The sequence below is a fragment of the Adiantum capillus-veneris genome, chromosome 11 (assembly GCF_014529385.1).
Source record: "Adiantum capillus-veneris isolate H3 chromosome 11, ASM1452938v2, whole genome shotgun sequence".
In the NCBI taxonomy this organism is placed as follows: Eukaryota; Viridiplantae; Streptophyta; class Polypodiopsida; order Polypodiales; family Pteridaceae; genus Adiantum; species Adiantum capillus-veneris.
Genome location: NC_140941.1, coordinates 36,239,464 through 36,247,266, shown reverse-complemented (window position 1 = coordinate 36,247,266; position 7,803 = coordinate 36,239,464).

Sequence of the window (7,803 nt, the reverse complement as noted above, 5' to 3'; positions counted from 1 at the left end):
GGAGGATTAGCTTTATGTTATACATTACACTGACACAATCAAAATTGTATTTGGATATCAAGAAAGCCACCAAAAAAATCATAAAAGTGCTAATTTTGGCCAAAAGACAGGATTATGCAATTCTTGTAAATTGGTCATAACTTTCGATTTTAACACTTAGCTCTCCCTACAAGCATCAAAACATGTTGAGAACTATGGAGGCCTAACCTCTAGCCATCTAAACCTCACAAACATGAAGTTTAGAGTGGTATAGTTGCCAAAAATTGAAAAAAAGCCAAAAACAGGACCCGTTTTTTCACACAGTTTAGGTTCAGAAATGTTGTGCAAGAGTAAGGTTAATGGTGAGATCGATACTCAAAAAAAATGCTAAGTTTTTTTCAGCTCATAAGGCAGCTTTGTGGATATATAGCACCTAAAAATTCATTTGCATACTCTTCAAATAATTCAAGAAAAATGGTCACTGAACAGGACACAAAAGTGTCCAAGGACATAAAAGTGTCTTGTTATTACCATTCTAGTGTTAAGGTTCAAGTGCTATTAAATAACACTACAAATGGATGTTTATGCATATAGTAAGGCTATGAGTTGTTACTGAAAAGGTTTCATTGTTTGTACCTAGAAGTGGTTACTGTTTTACCTTATATTATGGTTCAAACGTTTCAGCAAGGCTTGCAAATGATTGTAGCTAAAAGTATTTACATTCATCTTTAATGTGTGCGAGTAGCATGACATCCGCCGTAAGTTTTGGCAAGGATGATCATGGATATACAGGCTCAGATCTGTTTTTTCCTGAATCCATGCACACTAGGTGTTATGGGCCCTAGTGTCTAGCAACACCTAATTTGGAGCTGCAAACATGTTCATCGGAGTAGTTGCTTATGAAGAATTTTTTACTCCATGTAAAGTATCTCTATGAGATTATTTCTAGATCTACCAATCACCAATAGAGGTCATGGCTCGGTTTGGGTGCTTGTGGATCTTTCAAGTTAACCACAATGGTTCTTCAGGACATTGTTGATTCCTCAACAATGTTGTACAATATTGTGATCCCCGTTTACCACTCCTCTGGGAAGACTGTCTATAAACTGTGGGAAAAAACACCTCAGTACTGTGAGTTATGCAAGGGGATATGCAGATTACAAAGTTTAATCTTGTGCTAAAGGATATGAAAAGTGCTTACATTAGCACCAAGCAATCCAATTAGTAAGCATTTATTGCTCTACTTGGAGTTTGCTTACCTTAAGTTAAAGCATGTCGTGACTAGGTTTGGTCTCTTCATGTATAAGTCAGGTTTTCAACCTTGAATACTAGTTATAATGGGGTTGTTAACTCATGAAATTTGAGAGCAAGTCAAGGACTTGAACTTGGTTGATGAGTTATGTCAGCAAGTTAGTTTCATGAAAAGTGGTTCTCTTTCAGATACATCTTTGTTGTGATAACTTGTTTAGCATGCTCATGTGCATTCTACATGGAGTTTACATACTATGATTGGATAGGAACTGGTAACACAAGATGGTTGCAAATGGACAACAATGTGGAAATAAAGATGTTATTCTTGGTTTCATTAAACCTCTTACTGAACCATGTTAGAATCAAGCAAACAGCTGGATCCATGAAGGATGCCACTATGGAAAACATCAGTGTATCATCACTCTTGTTTTCAAGGACAAAAAGGCTTCTCCAAAGGGGGAGTAATTTCATGCCAAGGGTAGGACGGAGCAAGGCCAAGGGCTAGGACAGACGTGAGTTAATGGGGTTATTGTATTTAGCCAGGCCAAGGGCCTATATAGGACACGGTTGGGAGGAGAATCACGCTTTCCAGTCCCCCTATGCCTTTCACTTTTGCTGCCATATGTGGAATTTTTATATTCACTTCTAACCCCCATTGTTATAGCACATCAACATTTTCAACTTTCATATACTGTGTCCCTTTTTTATCCATCTAGATTTTTCCTTGTTTGTTTGCCCTTATTTCCTCTTCAAACTCTATGTCATGGTGGTCACTAATCAATGCGAATGGTATACTCTTCATTAGGATCCAGGTCAACCTGAGCTCCATGGAAGTCAGTCTTATAAAAGGTGAGTATGTGCTTATATCACACTGCCGTTCCGGCTCTTGACTGAGTTGAATAGGAAGACATTCCAGATGGTGATTGAGAATAAGTGTCTGGGACTTCTTCAAGGATAGTTCCCAATTGATCACCTTGATTCATAGTCTCTTCGATAGATACCCTACTAGCGGTATCTTCAAATATACCTTTCTTTGCTAGTTACAACAAAATCTAAGGTTCATATATACTTGTTAAGCCCTCGATAGAGTACTTACCGGCGGATTAGATTGTTATCCATTTTTTCCTCTTAAATTGAATTCAACTTCTATCAAACTCTCAATTCTTTGCCTCCAACCTGGTTCTTGTGTGAGTTTTAACCAAGCTAGACTCTACTATTTTTGCTAACTATTGTGATTGGTCTGTGTATATTACTTCAATATGAGCTAACTGAGTCAGCACTTGAGACTTCCAGATTCTACCCTTGTAAAGAGCTAAAGGACTAATTTAAAACCTGGAAACTGAGTTAACATGTACTAATTTGGTTATGATGGAACCCGAACTTGACCAGTGACCTTGTATTATGTTGTTCTAACACTATACAAGATCAAAGTTCAAAATCTTATCTCTGGGGCTCAAAAGTAAATAATTGGATTATTTACTTTTCTTAGCTTTTCTTAGGTTTTTAGGTTGGTTTTGCCATGTAAACACCTTGTTGTAGTCTCTGGACAAGTGTCACTGAGTTTGAACAAGATTTGACCAATTTATTATACTGTCTAGCATTTGCAGACTTAGTTTTCAAGAATCTGGCTTAAGTCTCACTTTTGTGATCCAAATTCCACGAAGTTTGACATGAGTAGACTACTTGAGATGCCTGACCTTGTGGTGTAATCAGTTGTGCAAAAAATCTCAATTCTAGAGCAAATGTAAATAATCTCAATTATTTACTTCTCAGATTTTTTAGCAACCTTTTCCCAAAATGTTTATACAGACATATATAGCAACTCAACTTAAGCTTCCTAGCAAAGTATCACCAAGTTTGGGTAATTCCTGCTCAATTTGTCAACCATTTTGTGTCTGTAGACTGAATTTACAAAATTATTTACAATTTTCACTTTACAGATCCAAATCTTATCAATTTTGATCTGTGTACTCAATACAACATGATAGAACTTGTGGTATGCTTGGTTGGCCAAAAATGTTTGAAAAATGAACAAAACTAAATAATCACAATTATTTATATCTATCAAATTTTAGCATAATTGTGATCATCTCAACATACACACATGGTCTACACTTTAAACTAAGTCTCTAAGTCAAGTTTCACCAAATTTGAACAAGATTTATAAAGTCAAACTCAATTTCTTGTGACAATATGTACATATTTTAAATTTTATCAAGTTTTTGGTTTGTTTTGTGATACAAATTCTATGAACCTTCACAAAAGATGTTTCCAATCATGCTTAGAGTCTCTAGTATCAACCTTGACCACTTTTGAGCTAAAAGTAAATCATTGCGATTATTTCCTTTTGGCCTAAAATGAACAGTTTTCGTAATTCTTTCAATGGTCAATCTTTTTATGACATGTTTTAAGCCTTTGAGTCAAGTCAAAAATGAATTTGGCCTAAATTCGAAAATGTAAATAATCTGAGTTTTTGGAAACTCTTGAAAATTCACCTCAAATGCATCCTTAGGCTTACCCACCACTGGTTCATACAACATTTATGAGCATAATCTCCAGCCGTAATCTCCAGCCGGATTCAATGGTTGATAGTCTTTTGATGTTGTTTCAAGCCGTAGACTTGAAATTACAACTTGACATAAACAACTCACCGATGATTCTTGTGGAGTGAGCAATAATTTGAGATCCACCTTGGATTTTACATACCCTACTCCTAGATTTTACTGCAATTGGGTTGCGGAAGGTGTTCACAAACACTTGTTTTCTTGTTTTTTAAGGTTATCTGAGCCTTGTTTTTATGGTTTACTGTCCCTCCATCATTCTCAAAATCCTAACCTAATCCTACAATCCTACAAGATACTTAGCAAGTACAATCTACTCCCAAGCTACCTCTACATAGCAAAAGACGACACTCTTAAGCTATGAGGATTTAAAAAAAAAAGTTTTAACCTAGGTGATCCTAGAGAAAGCTAAAAGACAGCTACTAGATGCTCTTTTTTTTCCTAGTTTAGGTCTACTCGTCTGTTGACCGCTGGGTCAACAACACAACATAACTCAAGTTTCGTACCAAAGTCTTATCTTTTGCGAGTTATGAAATGCTGCGGATTATGGCTATAAATGTCATTTGTAATGAGTAGTTATTCTAGTTTCAGAAGCCGGGGTGCAATGGCACATCCAGATTGTAAATACAAAGCCATTTGACCCTTTCAACACCATTTTTGGTTAAACCTAAGGTAGCCTTAGTATATAAGGTACCTAGGTCATTTTGTAGGGGAGGACTTTAATCATAATCAAAACTTTAGCGCTGCCGTCTACTGTGTGTGAGAGAGAAAGAGAGTGAGTGTGAGCTTTATCCTCTTGCTACGCCCAGCTCGCTCAACACATTGGAGATCCGACCGCACCATTGTTGTAGGCTCGAGGAGAGTTACGAGACAACGCCAAGCATTCCACGCGAGACGAAGCGCACATGCCGACATATCTACGAGCTATTTGTGGCCGTAAGTGTATCAAACGATGTCTGATTTCTGTGTGCTAGTAGTCTATAGAATCGTGGTGACATAAGCTACGCATAGGTACTCATAAATTTCAGTTTCGGGCACTTTCAAAATTCTGCTCTGTCATCCTACGCGTTTTCCGCAGATGGGTTTTGAGTGTAGAAGCTTAGGGACAAGTGTATCCTAGTGAGGGGATGATGTTCCTTAAGTTCAACTTTGAAAAAAAACGTCGTTTGAGGCCTCAAAATACATCCACAAGTTAGGGGTGTCTGAAAGCGACAATTTGCAAGAATTGTGACGAAACGGTTGCGGTTTTGGACATAGTTTCGACTTTTCCCTAACCAAAGAACTTGAACACAGTGGACTAAGTCTACTTGAACCAAGCAAAAGCTCTTAAGCCCAGAAATCATGTCTACCCTAGATTCGAACGCAGCTTACACAAACTTGGAGATCCCGACTATAGAGGAATATCCTCCCACAATGGATCTTCCAAACTTGCAATTGATAAAGATCCATCTTGTTGAGAGAGTTTGGATGATTGGTCATGAGAGTGAAGGACTATATAGATACATTGAGGACAATGAGGTCAATCTTTATAGGTGCTCAGATCCATACCTAGAAGAGATAATGGACTACAAGCTCTTATATGTCTACACATACGGAGTCGACTGTGAATGGAGATCTATAGTTTTCGACAAGTATGGATGGGAATACAGAGTTGTAGAAAGCACAAATCCACAGACTGTACTAGAAAGAGGTGGATATTTGGTCAATGAAGTACCACAAATGTCTCCACCAAACATGAGAATTCCTATAGGAATTCCAAGAAGAGAGCCACCAGGATTCCCTTCAAGAGCGATAACGAGAGAAGGATTGGGAGAGTCTCTGGTTAGACTTGTAGACAACCAATGAGTTAGACCATCCCATGTCCAGAAATGGGTAAACATAAAATACTCCGGAGATAAAGATCCGATAGATCACGTAACGGCTTTTAGAAGAGTGATTAGAGTAGAGAAAGTTTCAGATTTTGTGACAGAGTTTGCGGGATTTGGATTGACTCTAAAAGATGATGCAGCTACATGGTTTGACTCGGTGGAAAAATGGGATTTTGGGACCCTAGATGAGCTGTTTGAGGAGTTTATTGAAGAATTCTTGCCAAAAGGCATTTCTCACAACACGGTCTCGCAAATCCATAGATTCAAACAAAAAGAGGATGAATCACTACGCAAAGCATCATTACGGCTCAAAAGATATGTTAAGCTCTGTCCGAGAGCGGAATTACCTACGCAAGCATGATTGATGCTGATCTTTATCCAAGGAATGAGACATGCAGGCCTTCAGAAGGATCTGCATATGATAAGGAGGATGACGCTAAACGAGTTGATCAAAGAAGCTCTTTATCTAGTGGATAACTATGAGGCATACAAAGAAAAGGACTTAAAGAGTCAAGGAGATGACACATCCTCTCAGCAAAGTGTTTCAGAGATGAGCGATTCCATTTCCAAGCCAACGGCACCTATTGATCAAGAAAAGCTTATCGACGACTTGGTCAAGAGGTTGATTCCTCTTGTAAGGTATGATTCGGGAGAGCCGAAGTGGTGTGAAATTGAGATAAAATGGACGAACCATACAGGGGAAGAGTGCTATTATAGCATGGAAAATGCTAGGGAGAGGTATGTACAACCTATTCCAGAAGCACCTACTCCACCTAGATACATTACGGGGAATGCACTAGGACCAGTAGGAGTTTTAAGGCCACAGCTTGTCTTAGGACAACAACCTCCGCTGCCAGGTGCTAGAATGCCGGTAGACATGAGATACATGCCAATGATGGAAGCATCAAATAAACCAATGCCAATACCAGCTACAATGTGATATAGCAACCAAAGTGAGTACTACCCTTCGGAGCAACAAAATGTGAGAGAAACACATGGAGTGGTGAGGCCGGTACAACCTCCATCTCCTGGGTTTTAGTCGAAAGAAAGAAGGTATGAAATGGACGAAAAGAAATTGTGATTCATTGCAAATAGCGGCTTAGTTATGTCAAACAAAGCTTGCTTATAGCCAAGAGGAAATGCTAAAAGAATCTCCTCAACCAGAGACAGATTGTCACAAAAGTCGTGACAACCACTTGGTCAAACAATGTCCTCATACGGAGATCACTGAAGTAAATTCCTATTTTCTTGAGTGTGGCATCACTCACTTGATCCCCAATTGCCCGAAAAAACCAAACCAAATCAGGAAAATCATGACAAATGTATTAGGGATTGTTCAGCTACCTAGTAGCTCAGAAAATGAAAATGTCGTACCAGTTCAAGTGGTTACGAGAGCACAAGCTCAAAAGAAAGCTGATGAGAATCCAGAGACAAAGAACACGAAAAGTGACACGAGTCTAAAGACAGATGATGGACAAAAGACAGACACACCTAGTCAGAAAACCAAGAGCAAAGGAAATAGTTGGAAAGCTAGAAAGACTAGGATGAAAGCACGCAGGGAACGAGAGCAAAAATCCCTAGCTGAGAAGCTTACCGAAGCTAAGGAGAAGATAAAACAACATGAGGAAAAGGACGCACCTTCTCTTACACAGATGGTTAAACCTCTAGAAGAACCATCCACGGATGAGAAACCGAGAAGTGCTAGTTCAGGAGGATTTGTGTTGGCAGAGAAGGTTAATGAGACATTAGATGCCCTCTTGAAAGCCTATGATGTGAGGTTCAAAAACAAACAAACCCAAGAACACAGGTGGATGACATATCCCTATGCGGAACTAGAAAAGCAAAGGTTTGAAATGTGCCAGAAAATGATTCAAACAGCCCAAGCTTTACTAGAACCACCAGTTGCAAAACCTGAGGATGTGATCCGTGTCATGCCTACACAAGTAATCCCACCAAACCAGGAACTAAAAGAGCTAGATTCTAGTCATGAGCACAGACCAAACCTCAAAGACCCAGCATTAGAACCAAGGATAGTACTGAATACCACGGATAACTCTTCCGAGGGATTTCACCAAGCTATACCTAAGGATTGTAAAGAGATAGATGGTCTTGACAAATTGTGGAAACAAGTCAGAGAGGCCAAT